This window comes from Nerophis lumbriciformis, linkage group LG24 (genome assembly GCF_033978685.3).
Source record: "Nerophis lumbriciformis linkage group LG24, RoL_Nlum_v2.1, whole genome shotgun sequence".
In the NCBI taxonomy this organism is placed as follows: domain Eukaryota; kingdom Metazoa; phylum Chordata; class Actinopteri; order Syngnathiformes; family Syngnathidae; genus Nerophis; species Nerophis lumbriciformis.
The window spans coordinates 12070909-12082698 of record NC_084571.2 but is presented as its reverse complement, the minus strand read 5'-3'; positions in this window follow the sequence as shown (position 1 = coordinate 12082698).

Sequence of the window (11790 nt, the reverse complement as noted above, 5' to 3'; positions counted from 1 at the left end):
ATTTCAGATCAATCCAATTCTAAATTTGTATTATTATATTATGGGTTTTTTGTTAGTTTTATGCACTTTTTGTAAAAGAACACTTTGGTTTTTTTTGCCAAAAAAACAACATATTTGATATTTTCTCTAAAAAAATTTCAAAGTGGAATCTTTGATGCGAAGTAATTGGATCCTGGAATATGTCAAAAATTCATAACAACATTGATTTTGATTCATTATTATTTTCTGAGCACTGACAACGTTATAGAAAAAAAGTTAAAGTACCACTGATAGTCACACACACACTAGGTGTGGTGAAATTAACCTCTGCATTTGACCCATCCCTTTGTTCCACCCCCTGGGAGGTGAGGGGAGCAGTGAGCAGCAGCGGTGGCCACGCTCAGGAATCATTTTGGTGATTGAACCCCTGCAAACAGCCTGCATAGCAGCTTTGTGTTGTTAGAGTCGACATTGAAACTTTTTCTCCTAACATTTCGCCTGTTTTATATAAATATATATACATATATATATATATATATAATTTTTTTTAATAGTATTTCTAAAATGTGGTATTAAAAAATAGATAATAATAATAATGGAAGTGTTACAAATGACAGTCACTGTGTAAAAGAACATTAAAACTTCAAGTTGTTCAAAGCCAATCAGTATCACACACATTTTTACCATATAAGGTAGCCAAAACATCAAATAAAGTAAATATGAACATGCTACCTTTTTAGCTAACTTTACGTTGTTTTCTCTACTTAGACAGCCATACACCATACAGTCATATGACTTGGTATGTGACACATGCTAACTGATTGCATGCTAAAATTAGCATGCTAACTTTTTGAGCTAGTTTTGCAACCGTTTACCCCAGAGTCATATAACTTGGTACGTGACACTTGTAAACTGTTAGCATGCAAACGTTAGCATGGTAACATTAAAGTGCTAACTTTTTTTTTGCTCAATGTACTCTTTTTTTCTCTAATTCCCCAGCCATACACCTTCGAGTCTTATAACTTGGTATGTGACACTTGTTAACTGTTAGCATGCAAACAATAGCATGCCAGCAAGCTAACTTAGACTTGCTAACTTTTTCATCTATTTTTACTTTTTTTTTCTATCTCCGCAGCCATACACCTTTGAGTCGTATAACTTGGTATATGAAACATGCTGACACCGAAAGGGACAAGCGGTAGAAAATGGATGACTGTTATCATGCTATTGTTAGCACACATGCTAAATGTTAGCATTTCTATGTAAACATGCTTCTGATTTAGGCTAACTCTGTGGCTCATTTTGTACAGTTACATCTAAAACTCATGGATTCAGACATTCAGCACCGTCTAATAAGTACGGCGGCTTCCGGCAACCCCCAGCCAGGGGTCCAGGGCACAGACAGCAGTTTTCTGGTTTATTATAATAGACTTTTCTATATTTGCCAGTGCTGTATATGATTGTTGTATGTAGTATTATATGTACAAAAAATTTTATAAAATGCTACTACATTGTTTTGTATTGTTTCCATACAATTGTTTCTTATTTTGTTAAATTACGTGTTACAGTTGTGATGTTCTTAGGGGCCAAACACAGAAATAAATACATTTCAATGTGGAATATTGACATGAGATACAAGTGTCTTGAGTTAAGAGCTGCGTCACAGAACCAAGTAAGCTCGTAAGTTGAGGTACTACTGTAACAAAAATGAAGACCTCTCATCATTAAAGTCAGTTTTCTTTAAAAATAGGTGGCTTTAAAGTGTAACAATATAATAATAATACTGTAATAATAGTATGTACATGATTTGTGTTACATGTATAATTACATAATCTTGTGGAATATGATATACATATAAGTAGTATTAACATACTTGTCGTATTTCCATCATGACGCATGATTCCTAATACTTTTTAATTTTAAAGTTTTACTAGTTGTGTAGAGCACCATTACACCATTAGGAATAACTACAGCCACCAGAATGATGATTCATAATTAATGCATGCATCATATCTCATTAATTGTCTAAATGAACCAGCAGGAAACTCCAACCCTGTTACGTCAAAGGCAGAACAGGCCTGACCTCTACTGGTGAAAAGTGGAGGTGCAAGACTCCAGGCAGTCAAGAGCATAATAGAATTGGACAAAAATGAGTAATAGAAAATAGAGTCGAAGGCACAAAGTAAAGAGAAATGTCTGAAATAATAATTAATAAAAGAATACATTTGTCTTTAACGTTTTCGTTATCTTTTTACAAAATTAAATTCACAAAAATGTCAACATGGCCGAGCATTATTTTACTTTTTATGACTTTTTTTTTTGCTCAAATCCAGTTGGGCATGATATTTTTAATTTCCTATTTTTATATGATAAATATGTTATTATCTGTATGTGTTATATGTTAGTCTTCAAATTGTATTCACCCTGCCGTGATAAATTGTACGTTTGACGCTCGGAGTGTGAATCTTTGGGCACCGAACGACTCAATCCGATTCCTGAGGCGACGATTCGACTCAGAATCGATTCTTGAATAAAACCGTTTGTTGCAATAATTATTATGAAACTTTTCAATTTTGCAACTGAACACTCCAGAGTCACATAACTTGGTACTTGACACATGCTAACATTTTAGTGTTAGTGTAGCACTACTCATTTCTGCAGCAGTCTATCGTTATAACAGTCACCAATGTGGTTAGCTAGCACTTTATATTCACAGGAGGAAATAAACAAACCGCCATTACTTCTTTGGTCCAGGAACTTACTGCACCGTTTATTCTGCGCATGCTCACAATACCATTTCAGTGCACGCAGGCACATGACGTCACTGCGTAAGATATTCAACATGGCTTTGCTATTAATATTATTAAATGCGCTTAACACTCCCACTCAAAGACATGTTTATAGCTCTCTATAATGGTAAACAAAAACCAAAAATACATAACTCCAAAATAAAACATTTTGGCATACTGGCAGTGTTAAAACTTCAAACTTATTCACATCTGCCAGTTCACATCACTCTCCAAACAAATACCCCTTGAACTTCTCAAATTTAGCCTTTGTCACTGGCTTGGTAAAAACATCAGCTACCATGTTTGCAGTAGGGCAGTATTCTATAGAAATGTTCCCTTCTGTGTGTGCAGACCGTATAAAGTGATACTTTATGTCTACGTGTTTGCTCCTCTGTCTGCATACTGGGTTCTTAGATAAAGCTATTGCCCCCTGGTTGTCCTCATATATCTTGACTGGTAGATGCTGGTGACTACTATCTATCCCTTTAAGTAGTTGCACAAGGTACATACTCTCTTGAGTAGTGGCTGCTAGTGCCATATACTCAGCTTCACAGGTGGAGAGTGCCACCGTTGGCTGTTTCCTGCTTTTCCACGATATAATTGGACCAATCTCAGTCAAGCTGAAACAGTATCCAGTTGTGCTCCTCCTATCATTTTTATCAGCTGCCCAATCAGCATCACTATATCCCTCAAGCTGAAGGGTTTTCTCACATTTCTGGAAGTGTAGTTCTTGATCTATAGTACCCTTTAAGTACCTCAGTAGGTGCTTTGCTGTAGCCCAATGCTGCTGCTTTGGTTCTGCTAGGTGTTGTGATAGTTTACTAACAACCCAGCTCAAATCAGGTCTAGTACATGTCATAATGTAGATCAAACTACCTACTATTTCTCTATATCCAGTTGAATCGATAACTTCACCCTCATTTTCAAAGTTTAACTTTTGCTCGCATGGGGTGGATCTTGGCTTGCAGTCTGACATTCCAAATTTTGCTAACATCTTCTCTATGTGTTTCTTTTGAGTCATTTTGATATCTCCTTCACTCTGTCTGAAATCAATACCCAGGAAGTGTTTAAGTGGACCCATATCTTTCATCTTAAACCTTCTCTTCAACATTTCCTTTACATCACTGAGTAAGGTGTTGCTACTCGCCGCTATGATTAGATCATCCACCCATACTAACAGAATCACTTTCTCATTGTCAGATTCTCTGCTGTAGACACAATGATCAGCATCATTTTGTACAAAACCATTCTCTGTAAGGTGATCATGCAGTAACATGTTCCAGTTACGCCCGGACTGTTTTAAACCATACAATGACTTATTGAGTTTACACACTAAGTGTTCCCCTGTTTTTGACTTGACCTCAAAACCTTCCGGTTGTTCCATATATACCTCACAGTCCATTGGAGCATGTAGGTAAGCAGTCTTTACATCCATTTGGTGTAGGGTAAGGTCCTCCTGTACAGCCACCTGCATCAATGCTCGGACAGACGTCATGTTGGCTGTCGGTGAAAAAGTTTCTTTATAGTCAATCCCTTCCACTTGACCATAACCCTTTGCGACATATCTTGCTTTACAAGTCTCTAATCCATCTGGGCTCTCTTTCACTGCATATACCCAGCGACCTCCCACTGCTTGTTTGCCTCTTGGCAGTGGGGTCAATGTGAAAGTCTCATTCTCTGTCAAAGAGTTCATCTCCTCTTTCATTGCGTCAACCCACATTTTTGATTTCTTAGAGTCCATAGCCTCTGTAAATGTTTTAGGTACATCATATGCCACTCTGTAGAAATAATCCACATTTTCACTTTCGTCAATATTACACTCAGCTTTACACTTGTACTCTTTTAAGTATTCTGGAGCCTTTTTCTCTCTTATAGGATACCTCCTTTCTCCCTGTTCTCTCTGAGCACTACCTGTCTGAGGTGGCATTTCCTCAACACTAGACTCTTTACTCTCATTAGGCTGTCCCTGACCCTGCTTGACTACCTTTGGCTGTGCATCTTCATAATTCTCAATCTCACTCCCCATATCACAATATGTCTGAGTCTGGCTATCTGCACTACCTTTTGTGATGAATTTTACCAGCCTATGTTTTAAGACTTTTCCAGTGTCAGGATAATACACATTATACGCTGGGCTATACTTATCATAGCCTACAAAGACCCCTTTTTCGCATCTAGAATCCAGCTTCTTTTTATCCTGCTTATACACGTAGCATTCAGAACCAAATATCTCCATGTTAGATAGGTTAGGTGTTTTTCCTGTGAAAACACGATAAGGTGTCTGCTCTAGACGCTTACTGTAACACCTGTTGCGGATTTGAGCTGCTGTCTGTACAGCATATGTCCATAATTGCTTTGGGAGGTTACTCTCCAATAGCATGCATCGTGCCATTTCAAATAAGGTTCTCCAACCTCTTTCGGCGGTTCCATTCTGATGAGGTGAGTAGGGTGCACTTGTCTCGTGTCTTACCCCGTTACTCCTCAGTAAAGACTGGAACTCCTGCCCGGTAAACTCTGTACCGTTATCAGACCTTATGCATTTTATCTTTCCATATGGCGCTACATCTGCTATGAATTTCTCTGTAGCTTTTGTTGTGTCACTCTTCGCTTTGATAAAGTATGGAAAAATCATTCCGCTGTAATCATCAGTAAATGCTATTGCATATCTGTATCCATCTTTATCTGCTGGCTCTATAGGACCGCATAAGTCTGTGTGTACTAGTTCTAATACAGCTGTAGCTTTAGCGTCTGCCTGTCTGTTTCTACTTTGGGTAAACTTTCCCTGTGTACATATTTCACAGTTTTGATTGGACTTGTCATGTTTCCCTTTAATTGACATCCCTTCAACTACCTTTTCTAATCTTGCAATATCATCAAAATTACAATGACCAAGGATCCTATGCCATGTTTGAATGTCATGACACCCATACACTTCATCAACATTATCTTCTACTGTGATAAGGTAATACAGTCTACCATACACATCCATTTTGAACTTGGTACCATCCTTGTGGACCAGCCAGTTATCACCGTCCTTGAAGCGTAGCTCGGCTCCGTTGGCTGTCGCTGATTTCACTGAAAAGATGTTTTGTGGAAACGATGGGATGTAAAGTGCTTGTTTGAGCCTTGTTTTGACTCGTCGCTCCTCGCTGTCTAGCAAGTAGACTTCGGCGTCTCCCCTCATCTTCGCCATCCCGCTCACCTTGGTTCCATCGGCAAGCTCAATCATGTGGTCCTCAGGCCTGAAGCTCTTGTCGACTGTCTTGAACTTTGTGGCGTCGTTGATCAGGTGGGTCGTGGCGCCACAGTCGACCATGAGACCCTTCTTGTTTCCTATTTGTGGAGGACAGTCACTCAATTTGAAGAAACAGAAAGATGTAGGTTGTACCTCCCCATCAGCTTTCTTTATATGGTCACGGCCTCGTCCTCGACCGCGTCCCCTTCCCCGCTGTGGTGTATCCCATTTTCGATACTCTCTTCTCGCCTGGGATTCGTCAGGGCATGTCCTGGCCATGTGTCCCTTTTTCCCACATGTGTAACACTCGACATCAGCTAGATCCAATTTCTTCCCTCTTCCTCTTCCATGTAATCTTGTTGCCCCGCTAGCCTTCATCACATTATCTTCTTCTGCATTCATGTCGTTCTTCCCATATTTTTCTGTATTCTCATAACTTCGCAGTTTTGTTTTAAACTCGCCAAACGTTACAGTGTCATTTGTTTGGGTAATGTGCACGACGAATGGCTTATATGAGTCAGGTAGCCCCTTTACTACCATGGCTATCTGAAGCCCATCACTTATTTGTTCGTCTGCTCTTCTTAATGACGTGAAAATAGTCTCTGCTCTAATAATATAGTCAGTGACCGTTTCATTGCTAGCCTTGTGGAGTGAGGAAAGTTCACAATACAAACTCACAACACGGGGTTTGTCCTTTCCCGCGTAATGCTCGCGAAGAATCTCCAGTGCTGCTCTTCCATCACGTTTCGCGTCCCTCATTATCAATGACAAACTCTTATTGTCTAGACACTGCACTAGCTCCGCATATGCCTCACCGTTCTTTGCCTCATCTTCCGCGAGAGCTTCTTCGTCTTCTTCATCTATGTGCGGGTATTCCAGGATAACTCCTCCGAGACCACGTAACTCCATGTGTGCGAGGAACCTCGTTTCCCAGAGTTCATAATTTTTCTCGTCACCGTCGAATAAAAGTCTAAACCATCTTTGGCCTGAATGACTGGGCCCATAACCTGTAGCACTACTCATTTCTGCAGCAGTCTATCGTTATAACAGTCACCAATGTGGTTAGCTAGCACTTTATATTCACAGGAGGAAATAAACAAACCGCCATTACTTCTTTGGTCCAGGAACTTACTGCACCGTTTATTCTGCGCATGCTCACAATACCATTTCAGTGCACGCAGGCACATGACGTCACTGCGTAAGATATTCAACATGGCTTTGCTATTAATATTATTAAATGCGCTTAACAGTTAGCATGCTAACTTCTTTAGCAAATTTTTCATGCGTACGCTTCGTAGTCATATGACCTGTTAATTGGCACTATCTAACTGTTAGCATGATCAGGTTAGCATTTAAATTTGGCTTGCGCATTTCAGCGTTCAAACGCAATTTCTGTGTAAAATTGCTTATTCAAGTTTTTTTGTGTAATGTTTTGCGTTATGTGTTGCGGGCCGATAAAAATCTAATTGGCCCAGCATGCTAGCATTTTTTTTTTATAATTTTGCAGACAAACTCCTCAGTGATATAACTTAGTACTTGACACATGCTAGCATGCTAACTTTTTCAGCCAATTTTACAGCCAGAGTCATTTCACTTGGTACTCGACACATGATAACTGTTAACATGCTAACGCTAGCATTCTAGCATACTAACATGAGCATGCTAACTCTTTTAGCTAATTTTACATGCGTAAGCTTCGTAGTCATATGACATCGTAGTTGACACATTCTAACTGTTAGCATGATAGCGTTAGCATTTAAAACAACAAGAAAAAAACAATTCCCCTAGTGGATCAATAAAGTTTGTCGAAGTCGAAGTCGAAGTCTAGACTTGCACATTTCAGCGGCTTTCACATTTTAGCATTTCCCCCAAAATTGCACATTCACGTTTTTGTTATGTAATGATCTAATCTGGGATGTTTTTATTTTGTCTTTAGAATGTGTCACAGGTCAATAAAAAGCAAATGGCCCCAGAATGCTAACTTTTTATTTTTTTGCCAAATTTGCAGACGAACACCTCAGAGTCATATAACTTGAAAATTGACACATGCTAACTTTTTTAGCCAATTTTGCAGGTCAGTCATACAACTTGGTACTTGACACATGCTAACTTTTTTAGCCAATTTTGCAGCCAAACATCGTAGTCATATAAGTTAATACTTGACACATGCTAACTGTCAACATGCATGAAAGTTCTCCAGGTATTCCTCAGACATGTTATGCAAACATTGTGTGCTTGTTTATACATGCCCTGTGATTGGCTGACAACCAGGAAGGTGCGTGACATCACAAACTTAAAGAAGACCTTTTTTAGGTGAAACAATGCCAAAGCCTCAAATCAGGGGTCTTCAGTGTTTTCCAGGCCAAGGACCCCCAAACTGATGGAGAGATGGAGCAGGGACCCCCTCATTATACTTCCTGTATACAACTGTACACATAATACCTTGTTGTTGCGCAATACTAAGATATTCAAATATTAATATAGTGCTGCTAATAGCTAGGCAACTAGCGTGCTAATCACGCTGATCTTTTTTATATTTTTTATTTATTTATTATCGTGATAGTTGTCAGCTAGCGATTAGCGCAATAGTTGTCAGCTAGCGATTAGCATAATAGTTGTCCGCTAGCAATTAGCACAATAGTTGTCAGCTAGCAATTAGCAGAATAGTTGCCAGCTAGCTATTAACCCAGTAGATGTCAGCTAGCGATTATCGCAATAGTTGTCAGCTAGCAATTATTGCAATAGTTGTCAGCTAGCGATTAGCATAATAGTTGTCAGCTAGCGACTAAAAATAATAAATATACTTAAAAAAAACAATTCTTTCCTGTTTTTGATGAATACCAAGGCCTACTCTGCTGCTGTTTTTGAATGTTGGACATTATGGTTTTTTTTTTAACCCTGTAAGACCCCTTGTTGTAAAATTACAAGGTTATTTTTAACCATCCTAAAAAACAATGTGTTGTATATGTTTATTTATTTTTACCACATTTACATAGTCATTGGGTCCTATTGTTCAGTCTCACAAGGCTATTGGATTGAACATTTGTTTATAAGTCACGCCTTTTGGCCATGAACTCACACAACCTCTCAAGGTTTCCTTCGAACAACATCTGTTAGTTTCATTGGACTGGATTCATCAGATTCAAGTAAGTAAAATGTCTTCTTTTTTTTTTTTTTGTTGTTATTACAATGTCTAGAGCATGTACATATGTAGTTGTTGTGGAACAGATGCATCAAATTTCATTTAGACCTTGTTATATAATTGTTGCAATTATACAACACTGGGTGAATGCGGTAGTCAAAATTGCTGGCTTGTTACAATGGGCTCAAACAGGTTGTATTCCCTCCACTACATCACTGCCTGAAGTATCTTCTCTATACATGGATAGTATACATCAGGGGTAGGGAACTTATGGCTCTAGAGCCAGAGGTGGCTCTTTTGATGACTGCATCTGGCTCTCAGATAAATCTTAGCTGACATTGCTTAACACGATGAGTAATGAATAATTCAGCTGGTAATCACAGTGTTAAAAATTACCTTCCAAATATAAAACATTCTCATGCATTTTAATCCATCCATCCGTTTTCTACCGCACCTGTTTAAGAAGTCGCATTAATGGTAAGAAGTATTTTATTTATTATTGGTTAGCTTCAGAATAACAATGTTACTAAAAAGAATAAGAGACTTATGATACTCAAAAAATGTTGGTCTTACTTAAAAATGCACGCATCTAGTTGGATTCAGTGTTAAAAAATATCATATGGCTCTCACGGAAATACATTTTAAAATATTTGGCTTTCATGGCTCTCTCAGCCAAAAAGGTTCCCGACCCCTGGTATACATTCTACCCTTGTGTTGTGTTCTGGTGACTGATTTAAAAGTTTTATCTCTAAAAAATGTAGTTAATTGATCAGCCTGACCTAAAATTCCATGACTTTGTCCACGAAGAAGATATCCACAGACAATTCAGTTCTGGGGAAAGGATTGTTCCTGCATGTGTGGATGTAATGGGGGTATGCATGTTTTCCTTTTAGTATGATAATTAGAGCCATTAATATATTTACATTTACATTGATGGAATTTGGACACTTTTGTCCAAAGCGACTTACCAGGCAGACACGATTGTCTACCCTGAGCACTTGGTCTACCACCTGTTGCTGATGTGATGCCACGCAACAGATTCCAATCCCTGTTGACGTCATTGCATTTTGTAAACAACATGACAGTATCTGAGACGGAAAAGAAAGACAAACTATGGAAACTCAGACTCTGGCTTGATTCATTCAGAGAGAAAGGCCTGCAGGTGGTACCAGAAGAGCACAACTCTGTGGATGAGATGATGATGCTGCAGACACTGCAATACAGGATTCACCAACACACAATGCAGAAAGTGTGATGTTCGCCTTAGTTTTACAGACGACAGGGACTGTTTTTAGGACTTTCACCACCAATGAAAGTCTTCATGACCAATGTCATGAAAAGAAAAACAGACGGGGAAAAAGCGTTTTTTTAAGAGTTTTATCTTGTTTCATATTTTTTATATTTGTTATAGATGACTTCATAAAAATATAACTAATGTGTGATTATTATTAATGGTATATACCGTTATGGGGATAAGTAAGCAATCAACCCTGCAAATTAACCCTTAGTTGTTCAGACAACGTGTGAACAAATACAGAAATTATGCTCCCATCAAAGCCCAATGTTGCAATATTACATTTCTCTAAAAACATACATAAACATTGTTTTTAAACTCTTCAATTTCTGCATCTAATGCCTCCTACAACAACATCTGAAAGGTCACATATTTTTTTTTAGGTTTTTCTATATTTGGGTCTTACATGGTTTTACGGTGGTACTTGGTGAAAAAAGTTTGAAAACCTATTTTAATGACCTTTTTATTTTGTTTTTGTCTTATTTAGTGCCAAAACACAAAATATGCAATTATTCCCCAAAAAAATATTTCAAAGTGCAATACTTGATGTGGAGTAATTGGAGCACATTGATTTATTATTATTCTTCAGCAGGAAAGTTAAAGATAAAAAGACCACTAAAATTCTCAAAGATCCAAAAAGGCCCCACTTATAAGTGTTAAAAATTAGCCATGCATTCATTTTTATTTGTTTTACTTTCAATGCTTAAATCTCTAGATCAGCGTTTCTCAAAGTGTGGGGCGCGCCCCACTGGTGGGGAATAGAGACATGACAGGTGGGGCGCAAGGAACGGGAGGACATTTCACTTTAATTATTTAAAAAAAAATTATATTCTTAGATTTTTTTTTTTTACTATGCTTTCATTTTCTATACACACTGTAAATCACTTTGTGATTCTGTCTGTGGAATCTGCTATATAAATAAATGTAAATTACTTATTTTTCCTGTAGGCTTTAAATTTTTCGGTAGGAGCGAAAGTTTGACAGACATAGCAACAGTAACTAATGGGGGCGGGGCTAAGCGGATCAAACTTTCGCGCGGATGGGTAGCAGGCTGGGCTTCACGGTGGCAGAGGGGTTAGTGCATCTGCCTCACAATACGAAGGTCCTGAGTAGTCTTGGGTTCAATCCCGGGCTCGGGATCTTTCTGTGTGGAGTTTGCATGTTCTCCCCGTGACTGCGTGGGTTCCCTCCGGGTACTCCGGCTTCCTCCCACTTCCAAAGACATGCACCTGGGGATAAGTTGATTGGCAACACTAAATTGGCCCTAGTGTGTGGATGTGAGTGTGAATGTTGTCTGTCTATCTGTGTTGGCCCTGTGATGAGGTGGCGACTTGTCCAGGGTGTACCCCGC